Below are 23,115 nucleotides of genomic sequence, written 5' to 3'. Positions count from 1 at the left end.
TGCTCAGTAGGTAAAGCATCTGCCTGCAATGCAGGGGACCCCGCTTCCATTCCTGGGTCAGGAAGATCTGCTGGAGAAGGGATAGGCTACCCACTCCAGTATTCTTGGGCTTCCCTGTGGCTCAGCTGGTAAAGAATCTGCTCGCAATGTGCGAGACCTGGAGTGGATCCCTGGGTTGGGAAGAAGGGAAAGGCTACCCACTCCAGTATCCCGGCCTGGAGAATTCCATGGACTGTATAATCCATGGGGTCTCCAAGAGTTAGACACGACTGAGCAACTTTCACTTGCACTTTATTCCCCTTATAATTCCCACCCATTAACCTCACCCCCTTCTCAATGGCAGGACTACAGCATGCAATTACCAAAAAACAAAACAAAACAAAAAAACAGTGAAAACAGTGAGTTTAGATTCCTTCCAGATAGCTTGCTATTATTATTATTTGTTCTTTTGTTTTTTTAACTGAACCAGGGTATCCCCTGGAAGAAGCTGGACATTAACTCTTTCAGCACTATTTAGGAAATTACTGCAGTGCCTTCGTTCACAGCCTGGGAGAATCTGCATCAATATACTTTATCCCTCTTACATTTAAACAGAAGATCCCCTTTTTGAACCTAAATTGGGCAATTCAATTACAAAGTCATTAGACCCCATTGTTAGGTGATTCAGTGGGAGTTTCTGTTTTCATAAAAAGACTTTTCTGTGTTCATCTAACACATATTCTGGCCTCTTGCACTCAGTTTACAAGGTTTCTAATTAAACTCTAGAGAGCATTATATAGTTCACTGAACTGAGTCACTATGCTACAACTGGGAGAGAGAAGACACTCCTATTTTATCAGAAAAATAAACACTTCAGTTACATTTCCTCTGCCACACATGTTATCTTTTGTTCTATTACAACATTTTTTATAAGTTTTTATTTCAAAGGATTACCTTGAGATTACTGTCAATATCAGCCAGGGGGAAGTCTCCATATAGAATATAGCAAGTAGTTTTGCCTCCTAAGAAATCTCATTCCAGACAATAAATATCACTGAAATAAACTCATAACTGAAGAACAAAGAATCAGTTTTTCAACAGTACTCTGGCTCCAAATTTTACAAAAATAAAGTGTTTATCGGTGATAAAAGAAAATTACCGACTTAATGCTTAACTGAAAGTTTTAATCTTTTAAATTGTTTCAAAAATGCCACTGGTTTCTGTCATTCCTTCTAACATCTGTAGGCAAAATGCTGGGTCACAATTCTTAGAAAATGTTGTTTAAGAACAGAAAGGTCGCTCTCTTTCCTTTGTCAGGGGAAAACACTTTAGTTATTATTCAACTCAAGTAAATGCTTCATACCATGGAATTAAATATTTCTGAAGGGTTCATTCCTGAGCTTTCTGGGTTGAATTAGGTTTTTCTCAGAACTATAGTTCATGTCACCCACATGTCTTGGGAACTGGTGCCTTCTGCTCAGTTGTACATTTTTTTCCAGACATGCCGGATGTGGATGCAATAAGCACTCTGAAAGTTCAAAGACACACAGCGCATTCTGTGCTTTCTGTCCCCACCATTCCACGTAAACACCATTAATAACCAGAACCCTCTTTTGCCGAAAGACTCTGATGGCTTGACTTTAGTCTGTTAATTGTTCACACTCACTCTCTGCCTTTATTGTGCTTGGTAGAACCATCGATTCAAGGCCAAAATCCAGCCACTTCCCACCACACATGCTTCTGCAGCACAGATACGGACCAGAGCCTAGAAAGAATGTGCATGCTACTTCCTTCTCTTACTCTGCGCTGCCACAAGCTCACCCCACCCACCCCAGTGAATATACATCCAGAAATTAAACAAACTTGCTCAGATCCTACATTTAACAGACCTTGGAGTTGATATCAGGCATAGGTCAGTGAACAAGAAGAAAAACAAAAATCCATTCTTCCAAGGTACTTACATTCTGGTGGGGAACAAATAAAAAGAATATATAAACAAGATAGTTTTAGCCATAAACTGTGTAAGAAAGAAATCCCAGGATAACATAATAGAGAGTGACTTGCGGGTAGACAACACCCAGATGGGGCTTCATGGAAGGCCTTTCTGAGCAGATGACATTTCAGTTCAAACCCACAAGAAAAGGAGAAATTGGGCAGTCTAAACACCAGATGAAAAAGTTTGAAAACAGAGGGAACAACAAGAACAAAGCCCTACAGAATGTTAGAGCAACCAAGAGAAGCCTCTTCAGTTAGAAGTGTAAAAACACTCTTAACCTTGCAAAGCACAAACAATTCTAAGCCTGTGAAAGTCCTTTATGACTCTTCCAAATTTCTTTAAGCATATGAATGATTATTTGTAATAATTTGCCACCAAATATGACTTCTTGGGTGCAAACTTGATTTTTGCAACTTATTTAAAAGATTGTCTAACTTCTGTTTTACCATTCTTCACAAGAATAATAAGCCCCATCCTACAAGACTTCCAGAAAGATGACTGAATATGGCAGAACCTTTTTGTTCACTACTTAAGATTGAATATCCCATTCCTTAAGTCAGAATCCCTTTGTGGATTCATTTGTATTATTTTGTACAGGCCACATATAAGTGATACCATATAATATATTCTTTCTCTATCTAACTTATTCCACTTAATGTGATAATCTCTGGGTCTATTCATACTGCTGCAAATGGCATTATTTTGTTCTTTTTATGGCCGAGTAATATCCCTCTGTGTATATATGGCAGCAATGTGTTCTTAAAAATATATGCAAGCATGCATGTGTAGCTATATACCAGCATACATAGAACTCCACTTCTCAGTCTCCCTTGCAGCTAGGGATTTAGCAAGTATGCCATGTGTGGCACAGTGCTGGTCAATAGATATAAGCAGAAGACTAGATCTTTAAAGGAAAGATCTTTAAAATATTTTCATAAGGAGACAAATCTAACCTACACATTGTATTCACCTTTACAACTCTTTCATTTTTGCCTTTAGGAAATGTGATGCTGTATATTAAGTAGCCATCTTGTGATTTGGAGGTAGCTTTGAGAATAAATTCACATATTTAGGATCAGATCAGATCAGATCAGATCAGTCGCTCAGTCGTGTCTGACTCTTTACAACCCCATGAATCGCAGCACGCCAGGCCTCCCTGTCCATCACCAACTCCCGGAGTTCACTGAGACTCACGTCCATTGAGTCAGTGATGCCATCCAGCCATCTCATCCTCTGTCGTCCCCTTCTCCTCCTGCCCCCAATCCCTCCCAGCATCAGAGTCTTTTCCAATGAGTCAACTCTTCGCATGAGGTGGCCAAAGTACTGGAGTTTCAGGATAGCTGAATGAAAAGTTCACAGGGACCTGAGTCACTAATATCATAATGGAGCTACTCTCTGACACTTGGCTATCTGATACTTGGAAAACCTCCTGATTTCTTATTGAGGAAAATAAACCTCCCTATTTTTAAATCATTGCTAAGTTTTCTACGTGGCTACATGGCTACACATTGCCAAGTGCAAAATTATTGTATATAAAGTGCCATGAAACAGATATAAGATAAACTGTACTTTAATATCTTCATTGTCATCTGTACTACTATTGTGCTTTAATGCAACATTTTATTTCTTTACAGAATAGGACATGTGGAGGAGAGGAAATGTTAAGTTCAGATATTTCAAAGTCAAGTTACCGAGGGATTTGAAGAGTTTCAAATATAATATTTTTCATTATTTTAATAACACATCTGGTGACTACTTACTTCCATAACTATTGTATTATATTTTCATGCCAAAATCTGGAGTTATCAGGGTATACAATTGAATATCATTCATTTGCTGGCCTAGTATCTTTCCAACAGAAAACATGAAGAGAGACTCTTCCACCAATGACAAAGGCTATTGATGTTTCTCCTATACTCCAAATAAATAACAAGAAACACCTTTGCAGATTTAAGAATTGGGAAATAAGTAGATTGGCCTTCCCTGCAGCAATAAGAAATGAGAGGCTATCTGTGGACTAAATGTGCAACAAGGCAAGTCAGAGAGGATACCACCATGGATGTAGGAGTCTTCTCCTCAAAGGCCCACATCACTGCTCCAGCCTCTACTGGAAACTCCCCACAGGAAGCTATAGTAACTAGCTGGACAGTACTATCAAGAATAAACAAGTGGACTTCCCTGATGGCACAATGGATAAGATCCCTGGTCAGGGAGGATTCCACATGCCTTAGAGCAACTAAGCCCATGCATCACAACTCCTGAGCCTGAGAGCCGCAACTACAGAGCCCCATGCTGCAGCTACTGAAAGCCACGTGCTCTAGGGCCCATGAGCCACAACTACTGAGGCCGTGTACTGCAAATGCTGAAGCCCATGTGCCTAGAGCCTGTGCTCCACAATATGAGAATCCACTGTGATGAGAAGCCCATGCACCACAACAAAAAGTAGCCCCCCCTCGCCACAACTAGAGAAAGCCCATGCAAAGCAACAAAGACCCAGTGCATCCAAAAAATAAATAAATAATAAACAAATACAATTTTCCAAAAAGATGGTAAGTTAAAGAAAAGAATAAACATGAATAGACCCAGAGATTATCACATTAAGTGGAATAAGTTAGATAGAGAAAGAATATATTATATGATATCACTTATATATGGCCTCTACAAAATAAAACAAATGAATCCACAAATGGATTCTGACTTAAGGAATGGGATATTCAATCTTAAGTAGTGAACAAAAAGGTTCTGCCATATTCAGTCATCTTTCTGGAAGTCTTGTAGGATGGGGCTTATTATTCTTGTGAAGAATGGTAAAACAGAAGTTAAACAATCTTTTAAAAAAGTTGCAAAAATCAAGTTTGCACCCAAGAAGTCATATTTGGTGGCAAATTATTACAAATAATCATTCATATGCTTAAAGAAATTTGGAAGAGTCATAAAGGACTTTCACAGGCTTAGAATTGTTTGTGTTTGCAAGGTTAAGAGTGTTTTTACACTTCTAACTGAAGAGGCTTCTCTTGGTTGCTCTAACATTCTGTAGGGCTTTGTTCTTATTGTTCCCTCTGTTTTCAAACTTTTTCATCTGGTGTTTAGACTGCCCAATTTCTCCTTTTCTTGTGGGTTTGAACTGAAATGTCATTCTTTATATCAATGATCTATTATATCATTAAACTTACAATATTATTGTAATTATAATTCTCTTTCATAGAGTTAAACCTGAAAGCAGTAAGTTAGTGGTGGAGCTGCTTTATGGGAACAGTCATGTATATTTTAACAAAAATGACACTGAAAAAGCCAGAAGTTCTTGTATAAAAATTTTTACTATTATGTCTGTATAATTATATCCTGTTTTTAATTTTAAGTGCCTTCTTCCTCTTAAGCTTGCTCTCACTCCATGCCCCATGCATTGTCAACTGATATTTAAACCAGAGACCATTACGTAATACTGGTGAGGAGTTCTACTGCAGGGGCATAAGGAAAGGAAAATACTAGTCAGGGGCTGGAGGAGTGCATATGATTCTTGTGTGTATTTTTTTTTTTTATTTAAAAAAAAAAAAAAAGAAAAAATAATTAGTAGTTCCTCATGGTAAAGCACTCACATGCCTAGCATCATGATATACAGTATACAGACATAATCTTTAATCTTTATATTGCTTAATAACATAATCAATAGTCTTGAAAATATATAATATTAATTCAAAGAATGGCATACAAGGAGAAATTCAAATGCATCTATATTGCATTGAACTAGATAGTTATGCAAACAAATTGCTGTTATATACTACCTACGGTGACTTATTGATTAATGTGTGTAGATGTCTGTCACTGGGACACTTGCTCCTTCAGGCAGCTAACAATGTATGTGGCAAATTTACACTTTGTTCTTTTCAGGACCTGCCAGGCTCCATTAGAAGAGATATGTCAGATATACTCAATATGATCAGATAGAGTGGGAGGTACTCATGCAGCAGGTATCCTCTCTTTGTAATACTGCTCCAGTCTTATGCCTAAAACTGCAAGAATTCTGATAACTTCTGCTTTACACAATTCCCAGGAAATATATATAGCAGGAATACAATTGTATACACTTCTGGTATATTCCTAATAGCATGCGTGCACGCATGCTAAGTCACTTCCATTGTGTCTGACTCTGCAACCTCATGCACTATAGCCCTCCAGGCTCCTCTGTCCATGGGATTTTCCAGGCAAGAATACTGGAGTGAGTTGCTATTTCCTTCTCCAGGATATTCCCAATAGAGAAACCCCATTTTGATAAGCTATCTACAAAAAGCTCAATTTCAACTTCCTTCTTAAAAATTTCCATGTCTGAAGTTTAGAAGAAAGTTCCCAAGACTAGCTTCTAGCTCCATATATTTCAAACTTTTCTTCTCTGTCACTCCCCAAATACTTGTTACTGCTCAGATACATAGTTCACTTTCATATCATGATGTGGTCTCCACTCCAACACCTTTATATCAGTATGCCAGGTAAGGCAATGCAGGGGATGGGAAGAATATTCTTGGGAAACATTCAAACCCAGACTAACAATCTAATTCTACTTGGGTGTGACTGAAAACATCAAATTATGTCTCCAATGCCATAGCTAAATAAAAAAGAAAGGAAAAAAAAAAACCTTTGTCATTCTAATCCTACTTGACATGAAGGGAAGTATGAGAAAGGGGAGGACAGAGTGGAAAGAGACAGTGGTTTTACATAATTGTGGTTAAAATGTTTTTACTTTACAAATATCACAGTAACCATGATCAGGTAAATACATTGCTAGGGCCCCATCTAGGGACCTTGAAAGAGACCAGCACAAGCAAGAGGAGCTGAAGCCAAGACTTCTTAACAGAAAATATGCTCCAGCTCTTAAACTACCTATGTGTTAACAAGAGGGACTTGGGGAGCTGCCACATATGTCTCACCTGGGACATGATGCATACAGCCAAGGCTCCACAGATGCACTCACCAGGTGAAATCAAGGGTGCCCACTTTTGAGGCTGATACATCAGAATACATATTTAAGATATGGTAATGATTTGAGACTGTAGAGAGGGCCCAGGAAAAAGAAGATCTCAATGTCCCATATAAAAAAATTCCATTTTAATTCCAGAACATTTGGTGGCAGGGGGGAGGGGGAGGGCAGGAAAGAGATAGAAATTATTTTTGAAGACTCTCTATATATGTGTTTGTATATATATATATATATATATATATACATATATATATATACACATACACACACACGTATATATCCATTTATTTCGGTCAATTTCTTTCAGCAACATTTTGTTACTTTTAACATAAAAAGCTTGCAGTTATATGGTTAAAGGAATCCTTAAGCATTCCTTGTTTTTGAAGAATGTAGGAGGTGTGATGTGGTTACCTGTCCTTTTCCTGGAATCTTATGACTTCTACTTGAGGGGAGGTCACTTAGTTTTCCTCCTTATCCTTTCCTTTCTATCCCTGTGCTGGCGATATTTCTTGTAAGCACCATTGGGAACATGTGAAAAACACTTTTGAGAAGGTATAGACGCCACTTGTATCTGGAAGTCCTGGGGATTTTACCTTGTCATACCTATTCATACTTGACCTTTAAAAATGTGTTAAAATGTGGGCTATTTTCTCCTTACCTGCTGTCACTGATGGGATTCCCTGATGGCTCAGCAGGTAAAGAATCTACCTGCAATGCAGAAGACACAGCAGAGGCAGATTCAATCCCTGGGTCAGGAAATCCCTTCAAAAAGGAAATGGCAACCCAATCCAGTATCCTTGCCTGAAAAGCCCCATGAACAGAGAAGCCTGTTGGGCTACTTCCAAAGGGTCTGAAAGAGTTGAACACAATTGAGCATGCCATCACTGACAGTTACCTCTTTCTTCCATGTTCTTTCAAAGGAGAAAATTTTTAATTTGTTTTATCTCTTTTTGGAGGGATTTTCTCAGCCTTTGAAAATCAGTTCTTGTGATTGGATTGGAAGTCTCTTCTCTCTAATGTTCTTAAGAAGAAGAATGTGTTCATTTTTTCTTTTTTTTTATTGTTGTAGTAGAGTCACATTCTCTCGTATCTTTCTGCATTTGAAGCAAAAGGGAAGCCAACCAGGAACATTTTATGTGAGAAAACAGAAACTTGGCAAGGCCAAGTAACATGCCCTATATCATAGATCTGTTAAATATCATGACCAAACTCAAACTCAGGTTTTTCTGAAATAAAAGTCTATTATGATAAATATCACACTAAAATGCATCCTGTAAAGATCTTTTCACCAAGAGCATATCTTTTAGCTGTCTACATGATTCTAAGCAGACCCAAATATTGATATCTTCTTTTTTCTTTCAGTGTTGCATTGGAAGCAATGTTACAATTATCTTATGAGCCATCAAGGTTCCTACCCCAAGTGAGTCTATAATGCAAGAGTTTTTCATTTGTTTGTTTGAAGTGAGTAATCCCAGAAATCCCCACCCTTCTCAGAGTCGTTTTGGAAAGTAAATGCTCGGCATTTTGTCCATTATTCAATATGCTATATGTGCTTAGTCGCTCAGCTGTTTCCAACTCTTTAAACCCTCCTGGACTGTATTCCACCAGGTTCCTCTGTCCATAGGATTTTCTCAGCAAGAATACCAAAGTGGATTGCCATTTCCTCATCCAGGGGATTTTCCCAACCCAGGGATCAAACCCATGTCTCTTGTGTCTCTTGCATTGGCAGGCAGATTCTTAATCACTGCACCACCTGGGAAGCACCTTCATTGTTCAATGTGTGTGTGTGTGTGTGTGTGCACTAAGTAAGTCATGTCTGACTCTGTGTGACCCTATGGACCATTGCCTGCCAGGTCCTGCTGCCCATGGCATTCTCCAGGCAAGAATACTGGAGTGGGTTGCCATGCCCTCCTCCAGGAGATCTTCCCAACCCAGGGATCGAACCCATGTCTCTTACATCTCCTGCATTGGCAGGTGGCTTCTTTACCACTCATGCTACCTGGGAAGCCCTCATTGTTCAATAAGGTTGGATAATTCTAAAAAGTGTAGACTATCTGCTGCCTTTTAGAAATGTCAGGCAAGCCCAGCAAAAACATCCAATGTCCATAGAAGCTTGGACTCCAAAGGAGGGGATAGATTCATGACAGGAGGATGCTGCATCAGATTGGGAAAGATGGCCAGAAGGCAACTTAGATGGGGTTGCTCGTGAAAGTATAGCTTAGGAGGAACCAATATTGTTACCAGAGAAAGGATCAAGTTCAAATATAGAAGCAAGGATAGAAACTAGAACACATACAACGAAGTCAGGAAAGGGGGCATAAATGAGCTTTTGAAATAAGTGGAAAAGTAATTTGGAAGAAAACTGTAAATATCAAATAAATGCTTCACCTCTTTTGTCGTCACCTGTAGAAACCATTCTAGTCTTTTAAGAACCTGTGAGAGATGGACACGCGGCCAAATGGCCCTCACATCTTGGCCAGACATATATCTGAATAGTATATTTTACCTCATAAACCACTTACTCATATTATCTTAGTTGAAATGCATGGAAATTCTAAACAGGAAGGATCTGTTTTACAGATGAAAACCCTGAGACAGAATGTTCAGAATATATCATATTTTCTAACCATACAGACACTCATAGATCTCGATACAGATAGTTCTGCTATAATTTTTGTCATCTGAACATTCATATGTATGGGTGTATATTTACTTTCAAGGTATATCCAGCATTACAGACCATCTCAGAATGTCAGTAAGATATTTATAAATGTGATGACTTAGAAAAAGCATAGGAAAACCATTAATGAGCCATTTCATTTCACAAAACGCAAGATGATTAAAGGGAAGAAGTTCAAAAGCGGAAAAGTCAAAGTTTGAGGAACAAATTTTCACATGATACTGGGAAATGCAAAAGGTGTTAGAGCTTGCAGAAGCGTAACTCTAAACCTTCCCCCAACACTTGTAACCATTTTGAGGTTTTAGTAAGGTAAAAATTATCCACAGACTCATTACTTGGAAGATGGATAGGCTTAGATTAAGGGAAGAAAGATCTGCATTTGACAAGTGGAAGGCGTTGGTGACTGAAACATTCTTTCCTCACGCATTTCGAAGAAACATTGTCCTATGTCACTGATTAAGTTGCATTTATGAGTTTATAATTCTGTCTTCTTTAGTAAGCTGTGATTTTCTTGAAGTCAAAGACTGGAAAAGACTTTTTTTTGTCTTTTAAGTGCCTATTAGCACAGTACCTAGATACAGTAAATACTAAGTAATTTTTGGTAAGTAAGGGAATGGTGTCAGTGTATACACACACATAATAACAACACCCATACAATTCCATATATATGTATATAATTCCATATATATGTATTGCTTGTATATATGTGCACACACAGACACACTTCCATATATATTACAGAATATATGTTATTATATATCATATATAATGTAGAATTATATGAGTGTTTCATTATGTGGATATAGGGATGTGAGTTCATACGCAAGTATGGTTTGTGTATTATGTATGTAATCATTTTGATCTTTGATTTTTTTCACATCATGTTTTTAATCTCAAATGACCTTTAGTCAAAGTGGGTTATAAAAGTGAAAATTACTACTGTTAGTCTTGGTCTATGAGAGTCACATATAAAAAGCAAATTTGATCCATAGTGTGTCAAGCCTATGACTGCAAATGCCCGCTACTTTGCATTACCTGATCACTCCTAGACATGCAAGTGGTTGAAAATCACTGGGAACTTACCATAAAGCCCTGTGTTCCTGAAATGACAGGAACTTTAGCCAGCAATTGGCTAAAACTACTTTCTGATATAAACTGCTCAGTGACCCTGGCTGCTGTTTGGCACTTCTTGCTTTCCTGCAGCCTGACATAGGCTTGGTAATGACTTAACTTGTGCCATCTTACATGGTCTGCAGCTTGACTGAGGTCTTGTTTTGATCCACAGGGAGTGTTGAATGGACTGTCTGAAATCAACTATGGATGCACTCAGGAAAATTTCATTTTTCTTTGCTCATTTTTTTTCTCATTCTTGAACATTGAGCATCTGCACATGACAGGTACTGCATTAAGCACAGGGGGACACCAGATGAATAAAAAGCACAGTACTTGTCTGATAGCTGTAAAGGTTTCCAAGGAGAAAATGTTTTGAACTGTAAGTTGTGAAGGGTGTTTTCAGAGTACAGTTGTATCTGCTCCAAAAAAAAATATTAAGACCTAACACCCAAGTGATGATTCTGTTTAATCATTTTTGTTGTTCCAAAACCAGGTTGTATATCAAACTAACAAACAAAGAAAACCACCAGCAAAATCAGAATCGAAAGGTAACCCGCTAAATGGGATAAAATACATGCAAACAAATGTCCCAAATATATGAAGAACTCATACTTTCAAAAGTAAAAAAAAACAAAAATTGGATTAAAAAAAGGAAAAGGATCTTAGACGTTTTCCCAAAGAAAACATGCAGATGGCCAACAGGTACAGGAAAAGATGCTCAACATCACTAATCATCAGAGAAATGTAAATCAAAACCACAATGAGATATCCCCTCATACATCTCAGAATGGCTATCAAGAAAAAGACAAGAAATAATGAGACTTGGTGAGGATGCAGAGAAAAGGCAACCCTTGTGCACTGTTGGTGGGAACATAAATTTGTGTAGCAACAGGGAAAACAGTAGGAAGAATTCTTCAAAAATTAAAAACAGAACCACCATATAATCTAGCATTTCTTTTCTGAGTATTAGCCAAAGAAAATACAGTATTAATTCAAAAAGACATATTTGCCCCCATGCCCATTGCAGCATTTTTTACCATAGCCAATACATGGAAGCAACCTAAGTGTCCAACAGTGGAAGACTGGATAAAGAACATTTTATATTTATTATACACACATACACACACTCCTAATAGAATATTATTCAGCAATAAAAAAGAAGGAAACCTCATCATTTGTTGCATCATGGATGAACTTTGAAGGCATTATGTTAAGGGAAACTGCTCAGAAGAGAAAGACAAATACCATACAATCTCACATATGTGGAATCTAATCATCCACCCAACTCCTACCCTACCAAAAGAAAAAAGAAAAAACTCATATTTACAGAGAACAGATAGGCATTTGCCATAGGTGAAGTGTAGGGTATAGCTGAAATGAATGAAGGGATTCAAAAGGAAAAAACTCTCATTATAAAATATGTCATGGAGATGTAGTGTTCAGCATGGTATTGATAATTACCTTATCTGTCCTTGGAATTTCCCAGACAAGAATACTGGAGCAGATTGCCATTTCCTACTACAGGGGATCTTCCTGACCTAGGGGTCGAACCCATGTCTAGCATTTCCTGCACTGGCAGGCAGATTCTTTACCACTGTGCCACCTGGGAAGCTCAGTGATAATTAACAATACTGTATTGTATATTTGAAAGTTGCTAAAAGAATAGATCTTAAAAGTTCTCATCACAAGAAAAAAAAAGCTGTAATTATGTATGGTAATGGATGTTGACTAGACTCATTGTGGTGATCATTTTGCAATACATAAACACACCAAATCATTGTGCTGCACACCTGAAGCTAATATAATATTATAGGCCAATTATACTAAAAAATAATCCGATTTAAAAAGTGAACTGAAATACAAATTTATAACATTTAATGGCAAAGAAATACTACGTTCATAAAATTTTTCAAAGATATAGTTCATCCTCTGAAGAACACTGAGTGGTCTGAGTTCAATGGTGGTGTGAGCATGCTTAAACCATGACTATTGGACTGCAAGGAGATCCAGCAAGTCCATTCTAAAGGAGATCAGCCCTGGGCGTTCTTTGGAAGGAATGATGCTAAAGCTGAAACACCAGTACTTTGGCCACCTCATGCGAAGAGTTGACTCATTAGAAAAGACTCTGATGCTGGGAGGGATGGGGGGCAGGAGGAAAAGGTGACGACAGAGGATGAGATGGCTGGATGGCATCACCAACTCGATGGACGTGAGTCTGAGTGAACTCCGGGAGTTGGTGATGGACAGGGAGGCCTGGCGTACTGCGATTCATGGGGTCGCAAAGAGTTGGACACGACTGAGCGACTGAACTGATAGACAACAGAATCTGTACTCGGCCGTGTATTGGCTAGAGCTGATTTTATTTCCCTTATGTTTAAGCTAACACAAGAACACCAAGACTGAGGCTTGACATAGGTACTCTGTAAATGAAGTGCTAATGAGATGGAAATTCTTCAGGTCACTTTTGAGTCTCACTCTGCATCGATGTGGCCCTGCCTAAAATATCCAAGAGCTGAGAATCATTTTGGAATTATCCCAGCCTCTTGAATCTGAAAGCCTAGATGGGAATTCCTTTCCAACAGTCTTGTAGGTCATTATGGTACTTTGGTTTACAATCCTAGCTGGACTGCATTTTAAGTTCTGAAGCCCATAAAGTAAGAATGAATGGTCAATGTAAATAAGCCAAACCTGAGAAACTTCAGACCTTGCTGGGCTGATTGAATCTCTCTGTTAATCCACCTTGTCTGTACTGGTTTAGCTCCTTCTGGCTAGAACTGCTTTTCTGTTCTAACTGCTTTGCAAATAAGAAAACTTTCTTTTCATCATGAAGAGGTTGTTTTTCTCCAAAATCTGTGGTACATTGTACTATATTGAAATTGAATTATTAGAATATGTTTTGTGTCTGAATACTGATAAAAGTATGATATAAGTGGTAGTATTCTTAATCAAACATTACTTTTATTTGCAGATTTTAAGAGCAACTAAAATTTTTATTTGACAGGTTCCAATCGTTCTAGCTAGCATACCTGCACATTTTTATTGTATCCTGGGATCAGACATAAATCAAATGATTTCCCACAGACAAATAAAAGTGGTGGAGTAATATAGTTCCTGGAATTTAACACTTCACGGTCAGGAGGTCACATATGCTAAGTTGCTTATTTATACGCCTCTTAAAGTTTAAGTCTGTGGGCAGGAGACATGAAGCAATGTGACTTACTCTATCAACCAAGAATGTATTGTTCTTTTTCTCAACATAGATAAAATTGGCAGTGTTGGGACAGCAGGTCTTACAAGAATGTTATTGGGAATGCAATGTTTGCCATTTTTTGGAAATATGCTTGTTTTACGATTTTCTTTTTTTTTTTTTTACAATTATCAGTTTTAAACAAGAAGATTTATGAAACATATTTTTTGAAGTGGAAGACAGAGTAAGTGTGTACCAATCACTGACAAGTTTGCTAATAGTTCCCAGCCTAGCCTTGCAATTAGGTGGGACCAATGTAACCTGAGTGGAGGTGATCTCTTCGGGTGGAGGCAATTAGGAGCCCATGTGCCTCATCCGATCATTTCATTTCCAAAAGTAACCTTGGAGGCTACATATTCCAGATGGTGACAGTAAAATGCAGATAGTCATTGACCCACATCTGACTATAATGTGAGACAAGAGATGTACTTTTCCATAACTTTCTACATAAAGGACTATAACGAGAACAAAGACAGGTATAAACAAAGTTTTACAACTCATTCATTCATGCAATGCAAATATATTTATTTCCTCAGTTCAGTTCAGTCGCTCAGTCGTTTCTGACTCTTTGCGACCCCATGAACCGCAGCACTCCAGGCCTCCCTGTCCATCACCAGCTCCCAGAGTTTACCCAAATTCATGTCCATTGAGTCGGTGATACCATCCAACCATGTCATCCTCTGTTGTCCCCTTCTCCTCCTGCCCTCAATCTTTCCCAGAATCAGTGTCTTTTCAAATGAGTCAGCTCTTCGCATCAGGTGGCCAAAGTATTGGAGTTTCAGCTCAACATCAGTCCTTCCAATGAACACCCAGGACTGATCTCCTTTAGGATGGACTGGTTGGATCTCCTTGCAGTCCAAGGGACTCGCAAGAGTCTTCTCCAAGACCACAGTTCAAAAGCATCAATTCTTCAGCACTCAGCTTTCTTCACAGTCCAACTCTCACATCCATACATGACCACTGGAAAAACCATAGCCTTGACTAGACGGACCTTTGTTGGCAAAGTAATGTCTCTGCTTTTGAACATGCTGTCTAGGTTGGTCATAACTTTCCTTCCAAGGAGTAAGCGTCTTTTAATTTCATGGCTGCAATCACCATCTGCAGTGATTTTGGAGCCCAAAAAAATAAAGTCAATCACTGTTTCCCTATCTATCTGCCATGAAGTGATGGGACCAGATGCCCTGACCTTAGTTTTCTGAATGTTGAGCTTTAAGCCAACTTTTTCACTCTCCTCTTTCACTTTCATCAAGAGGCTCTTTAGTTCTTCTTCACTTTCTGCCAGAAGGGTGGTGTCTTCTGCATATCTGAGGTTATTGATATTTCTCCCGGCAATCTTGATTCCAGCTTGTGCTTCTTCCAGCCCAGCATTTCTCATGATGTACTCTGCATATAAGTTAAATAAGCAGGGTGACAATGTACAGCCTTGACATACTCCTTTGCCTATTTGGAACCAGTCTGTTGTTCCATGTCCAGTTCTAACTGTTGCTTCCTGACTTGCATACAGGTTTCTCAAGAGGCAGGTCAGGTGGTCCGATATTCCCATCTCTTTCAGAATTTTCCACATATCATGTAACTAACATTAAGCTCTCTCTTCTATGCTCTGTCCTTTTCACACACTTATCCATTTAAAATTTTACTGTGTTCTTCAGATCATGATACCAAGGCTCAGATAAGTTTCAACTTGATCGAGGCATATTACTAGAAAGGAAATGAGTCAGGATTTGAATCCAGACTTCCTAACTCAGCATCTAGACTTTTCTTCTCCAAAGAGTGCTTTAGAAGCCTGAGAAGATCAGATTCCACTAAACCTCAAACCATTTTTATTCTACACTCTAGGTCCTCTCCTTAGAAACATATCTACCTTTAATTATACCTGGAATTTATAAGTGAAGCTCTGGCAAATTAATAAAGAAAATCACATCAGTGCCCTAACAAGGGCAGGCCAGGAGTCATGGTAGACTCTGTATGGATGAAAGAAAACCCCTGCAGTGTTATCACAGTCTACATGCAACTACTTATTGCATCATTTAAAGCTTGACTACTTGTCCCTTACCTAGTGATCTCACTGACTACCAGCAATAAAGAAGGAGGCAGAATGGGTGTTTCCTACCCTTCATGTTAAGGATTCCTAAAGGCATACTGGGAAATGAGGCTCTTTCTGTTTTTCTACACACAGAACAATGTCAAACTTTTTGAAAACTGCATAATGTAGTCACATGTCTTGTTTCTGCATTCAGAATAGTGTCTTTTCATAGTCCTTCAGAATATGTTAAGGGGAGTTCACTGTATATCACAAATCATGGTTTAAATTTCAAAGCATTAGATAAAAATGACCTTACACTGCATTTGTAGATGTCGCTCTCAAGCCATCCCAACATAGTTTCCATGGGAACTAATGTACATCAAAGGAGAAAGAGAAAGATACTGTAAGACCAATTTTTCAGTTGCTGCTTCCTCTTTCTTTGGGAAAACCAAAATGAGCCCCATGTTAAATGCTGATGAAATTAGACTCTGCATCTTATTTTCAATGTGACTCAAAGTTTTTCTCTTAAAAATCTAATCTTTTGTACTACACACATGATTATGAAAAAATTTCCAACAATCCCTTCCATATGATTTATAGATTGTATTCAGAGCCTCACACAGCACATATATGTATTTGTAACAGCAGGAGGGTCACCATCCTTCATTCTCATGTTGTTATAAAATTGTTTTCAGAATTACTATTAAATAGATTTACCATTTGTTGAAAATCCAGTCTACATCAGGCACTCAAATGGAATCATGAATAAAACTTTGCAATCACTATCACATGAGAACACAGATCAAGAGGTTCTGTTGGTATATGCATAATATCTTTCATAGGATACAGGGCAATGTAGTGTTGGTAGCTATTGTTAATTTCCCATTTTAAAAAAGTCTACCAGATATCACTTTTAAAAGGAGAAAGTTGTAGCTATTATTCCAAAACCCAACATCACACTTCAAGACCACCATGATCTAATTCTGCCTCACAGGGCTCAACTAGATTACAGGATAAATTCAACATGTCAATTTTAAAGTGGTTGAAGAGAGGCAATGATATATTACCTTCCTAACTGCAATTTAGCATAATGATGTAAAATATATCTGTAGCCCACAGAGAATTAAGAAGAAAAATAAAGAGAAAAATTCTTGGCTCCTAGAGCTGAAAGAACACTTGATCATGTGATACAAAATGACAGTCCCAACAGCAAGATTTCTTTCAGACTGGGAGTGACTGTAATCTTACAAAAAAAGCTAAAGAATAATTTCATCATCATCACCATCATCATCATCTCACCTTCATCTGATGATAAGTAATTTAGGGCATGCACTTGGCTTAGGCATAAGAGTTGTAGTAGCAAACAAGACATATAAAACTGTAGTCTTTACATCACTTACAGTTTAACCAAGAAAGAAAACACTGGCAGGGGGCTGGGTGGAAGGGAAGGTTGTGCAAAAACATAGGGTAGGAGACCGGAAGTGATTCTTGGTGTGCATGTGTGCATCTAAGTCACTTCAGTCTTGTCGGACTCTGTATGACCCTATGGACTGTAGCCCACCAGACTCCTCTGTCCATGGGATTCTCCAGGAAAGAATACTGGAGTGGGTTGCCGTGGCCTTCTCCATGAGATCTTGCTGACCCAGGGATTGAACTTGACTCTCTCATGTCTCTTGAATTGCCAGGCAGGTTCTTTACCCCTAGCGACACCTGGGAAGCCCCATTCTTAGGGCATATGCTAAGTGGCTTCAGTTGTGTCTGACTCTTTGCGGCTCTATGAACTGAAGCCTGCCAGGCTCCTCTACGCGTGGGATTTTCCAGGCAAGAATACTGAAGTGGGTTGCCATTTCTTCTCCAGGGCATCTTTCTGACCCAGGGATAAAATCTGCATCTCTTATATCCTCTGCATTAGCAGGCGAGTTCTTTACCACTAGGACAACCTGGGAAGCCCATTCTTGAGGTAGCAGTAGCAAATAGGTACAAGAATAGTTAGAACCCTGAAAAGGAAAAAACTAGGACTAGAAACACAGTAATAGATACTTTGCTCTTAAATGAAAACTGAACAAATGACCCAGTCAGAGAATTTTCTGCAAGGAAATACTCCAATAGGAACTGCCATGAAATAGAGAATATTATGAAACACACGTGAGGGCCAATAAATAATATGAAGCAAAAATGATGAAAGGGGATTTATCAATTCATTAAGGAGAAAGCATTTAATTTCCTTTAACCACAAAGTGCCAAAAATTTTCCAATTTATGTTATGAGGTGTAAGTCAAAAGCATCATATTGGATATTAACCATGATTCACTGTGTATCTTTATATGCATTTCCGTGAACCTACTAATAATAAATTATATAGGATGTATGGAAAACCATTATTAAGTAATACTTTTTGTTGCATTGTAAAGGTCCAAATTCAACAATTAAGAGATATAAAATTCCTCCATACATAGAGATATATTTTTAGTTTTAGTTTTTTGGACAGATGAGAGGTGAAGTACCATCACAAATAACTTTGGATTCAATTTATGTTACTTCTACTTGGTGTTAGGTTGTCTTAAGGTAAATTAGTTAACTTTTCAGTGTCTCAGATTCTTCATCTTTAAAATGAAGGTGATAAATATACTTATGTCATTAAGTTTGTTTTAAAGGACAGAGTTAATATAAGTAGAACATACAATATGAGGAGATATGTTATATGTTAGGGAGGATATTTATCTTTCCCTTTTCCTCTGACTTCCATGCAGAATAGCTCTCTGGACCTCTCTCTTCACTCTCACTCACTCTTTAGAAAGTGGTAGGGGAGAAGAGAAAGGGTTAAGAGAGATGACATATCTGATGAGAAACTTCAAAAGGAATTAGGCATACATGCATCTCTTCTTTGGATCTAGATACATGCAGAGAGACTCACACTCTCAGCTTTGTCTGAGACTGGGTGGAAAGGTTCAGTTCTGGACTGGGGTACTGGGAGGGCTTTTGTTACTAGACATCTAAACCATGTTCTCCAACAATTGTGTCAGAAATAAAGCTTAAAGTTTAATTTTGTCTATCTGATCATCGTATCTACCTTTCATTTTAATCTCTGGTGGGAGAAAAAAGCTATTTAATAAACCTCAGAACCACATATGTAATGTCGATTCAACAAGTGGTAAGTAACAAAAATAGTAGAAATAGTGATTATAAAGATAATAGCCAATAGATAATAGCCATTTTTGGTGTTGACCATCTGATGACGTCCATGTGTAGACAGTCAGCAAAAACAACACCAGGAGCTGACTGTGGCTCAGATCATGAACTCTTATTGCCAAATTCAGACTTAAATTAAAAAAAGTAGGGAAAACCACTAGACCATTCCAGTATGACTTAAATAAAATCTGTTACGATTATACAGTGAAAGGGAGAAATAGATTTAAGGGGCTAGATCTGATAGAAAGAGTGCTGGATGAACTATGGATAGAGATTCGTAACATTAAGAGGAGACAGAGATCGAGACCATCCCCAAGAAAAAGAAATGCAAAAAAGCAAAATGGCTGTCTGAGGAGGCCTTACAAACAGCTATGAAAAGAAAGAGAAGTGAAAAGCAAAGGAGAAAAGGAAAGATATACCCATTTGAATGCAGAGTTCCAAAGAATAGCAAGGAGAGATAAGAAAGCCTTCCTCAGTGATCAGTGCAAAGAAATAGAGAAAAAATAGAATGGGAAAGACTAGAGATCTCTTCAAGAAAATTAGAGAAAACAAAAAAACATTTTATGCAAAGATGGGCTCAGTAAAGGACAGAAATGGTATGGATCTAACAGAAGCAAAAGATATTAAGAAGAGGTGGCAAGAATACACAGAAGAACTGTACAAAAAAGATCTCCATAACTCAGATAATCATGATGGTGTGATCACTGACCTACAGCCAGACGTCCTGGAATGCGAAGTCAAGTGGGTCTTAAAGCATCACTACTAACAAAGCTAGTGGAGGTGATGGAATTCCAGCTGAGCTATTTCAAATCCTGAAAGATGATGCTGTGAAAGTGCTGCACTCAATATGCCAGCAAATTTGGAAAACTCAGCAGTGGCCACAGGACTGGAAAAGGTCAGTCTTCATTCCAGTCCCAATGAAAGGCAATGACAAAGAATGCTCAAACTACCACACAATTACACTCATCTCACACCCTAGTAAAGTAATGCTCAAAATTCTCCAAGCCAGGCTTCAACAATACGTGAACTGTGAACTTCCAGATGTTCAAGCTGGTTTTAGAAAATGCAGAGGAGCCAGGGATCAAATTGCTAACATCCGTTGGATCACTGAAAAAGCAAGAGAGTTCCAGAAAAACATCTATTTCTGCTTTATTGACTATGCCATAGCCTTTGACTGTGTGGATCACAATAAACTGTGGAAAATTCTGAAAGAGATGGGAATACCAGACCACCTGACCTGCCTCTTGAGAAACCTATATGCAGGTCAGGAAGCTACAGTTAGAATTGGACATGGAACAACAGACTGGTTCCAAATAGGCAAAGGAGTATGTCAAGGCTGTACATTGTCACCCTGCTTATTTAACTTATATGCAGAGTACATCATGAGAAATGCTGGGCTGGAAGAAGCACAAGCTGGAATCAAGATTGCCAGGAGAAATATCAATAACCTCAGATACGCAGTTGACACCACCCTTCTGGAAGAAAGTGAAGAAGAACTAAAGAGCCTCTTGATGAAAGTGAAAGAGGAGAGTGAAAAAGTTGGCTTAAAGCTCAACATTCAGAAAACTAAGGTCAGGGCATCTGGTCCCATCACTTCATGGCAAATAGGTAAGGAAACAGTGATTGATTTTTTGGGCTCCAAAATCACTGTAGATGGTGATTGCAGCCATGAAATTAAAAGACACTTACTCCTTGGAAGGAAAGTTATGACCAACCTAGTCAACATGTTCAAAAGCAGAGACATACTTTGCCAACAAAGGTCCATCTAGTCAAGGCTATGGTTTTTCCAGTGGTCATGTATGGATGTGAGAGTTGAACTATAAAGAAAGCTAAGCGCTGAAGAGTTGATGCTTTTGAACTGTGGTGTTGGAGAAGACTCTTGAGAGTCCCTTGGACCTCAAGGAGATCCAACCAGTCCATCCTAAAGGAAATCATTCCTGAATATTCATTGGAAGGACTGATGCTAAAGCTGAAACTCCAATACTTTGGCCACGTAATGCGAAGAGCTGACTCATTTGAAAGGATCCTGATGCTGGGAAAGATTGAAGGTGGGAGGCAAAGGGGATGACAGAAGATGAGATGGTTGGATGGTATCACAGGACTCAATGGACATGAGTTTGAGTAGACTTCGTGTGTTGGTGATGGACAGGGAGGCCTGGCGTGCTGCAGTCCATGGGATCACAAAGAGTCAGACACGACTGAGCGACTGAACTGAACAGAACCAAACTGACGATAGCCATTTTGTTTGTATCAGTCATTTCTCTAAAGATTTTCCAAATTTTATCTTCACAATAACTCTAGAGATTAGAAACTCATATTTTCATCTTACAGCTTCCTATTAAAGAATAGGAATGTTATATGAAGAACACAAAATCACAAAACTTGTCATTGCAGAAGTTTGGTTCTAAAACCTGACTGCTTGGCTACTATGCTATCTGAATAAGACATTTATACTGACACATTACTATTAGGAACTAGAACTCATGAAGAGCACATATATATAAAGATACTTGCAGTGTTGATTACCAAATAGTTTATTCCTCTCTGGCACAGTTTATTCAACATCATTTATTTACAGATAAGTACTAGACATTGGGAAATCTGTATGAATAAGATCATGGTGCAATGTGACAAATTCTATAGTAGTAGCATAAACAAAGGGTTATCAGGGGGAAAATACTAGGAGGGATTGATTCACTTTAAGGGGGATGGGGCTTGAGTGAGCAAGAAAATATACCAGGGTTATAAGTTTTAATTGTCACAGTGATAGGCCCACAGATTCTATGATAGAGAAAATCAAAGAACATGTCACAAAGGGATATGGGAAGAATCTAATATGAAAAGGAATTGAAATGCAATCCTCAAGATTTTATGTGAACGATATGGAGAGTTAATGGATATTTTTAAAATTCAAATATGATCTAGTTTGTGTTTTAGAAAGCTAGCTAGGCAGTACACCAGAAATGGAGTATAGAAAGGAACCACTGGTGGCAGGGAGACCTGTTAGGGTATTGATTGCTTTCAATACCACTCATGGGCTTCCCTGATGGCTTAGGTGGTAAAGAATCTGGGTGCAGTGCAGAAGACCTTGGCTCAATCCCTAGGTCAGGAAAATACTCTGGAGAAGGAAATGGCAACCCACTCCAGTATTCTTGCCTGGAGAATCCATTGGACAGAGGAACCTATGGGCTGCAGTCCATGGGGTCGCAAAGAGTCAGACATGACTGAGTGACTAAGACACATATACATAAAAAATATATGCTGAAGTCCTAACCCTAAGTATCTGTAATTGTGTCCTTTTTTGGGAATAGGGTCTTTGAAGATGGAGTCAAGATGAGGTCATTAGCGTGGGTCCTAATTTGTTATAACTATTGTCTTTATAGAAAAATTAGAAAATAAAGACATGGGGAAAGAATGCCTTGTGACAACAGAGGCGACAATTAGAGATTATGCAGCTTCAAGCTAAGGAAAGCCAGCCCCAGAAAGTAAGAGAAAGGTATGGAACAGATTCTCTGCTATGGCCCTTAAAAGAATCATGGCCTTGCCAACACCCTGATTTCTGCCTTCTAGACTAAAACTATGAGACGATACATTTCTGTACTCAGCTTGTGTTACTCTTTTTATAGCCAAGTAGCAAGGAAACTAACACAAATATTGGAATTCTTCCATGGAGAAATAGTGAGCACTTGAATTAAGATGATGGCAGTAACCATGGGGAGGAGGAAGTGTGTGGTGGGCTGGGGCTAGATTTGCCCTGGACTTGGGAGCAGTGAGAAGTAGAAATAGAAGAAGAATTCACAAGAATTCCCTAAAATGATAAGAGTGGACATCCCTGAATGTTGATAGGTCCTTTCTGCAGGCCTCCAGAACTACTTCCAGGTCCCATTAAGGAAGGAGCTATTAAGAAAGAAGGTCC

Source organism: Bos javanicus, chromosome 3 (genome assembly GCF_032452875.1).
Source record: "Bos javanicus breed banteng chromosome 3, ARS-OSU_banteng_1.0, whole genome shotgun sequence".
Lineage (NCBI taxonomy): Eukaryota > Metazoa > Chordata > Mammalia > Artiodactyla > Bovidae > Bos > Bos javanicus.
The sequence above is the reverse complement of the archived record's forward strand: the minus strand, read 5'-3'. Positions refer to the sequence as shown.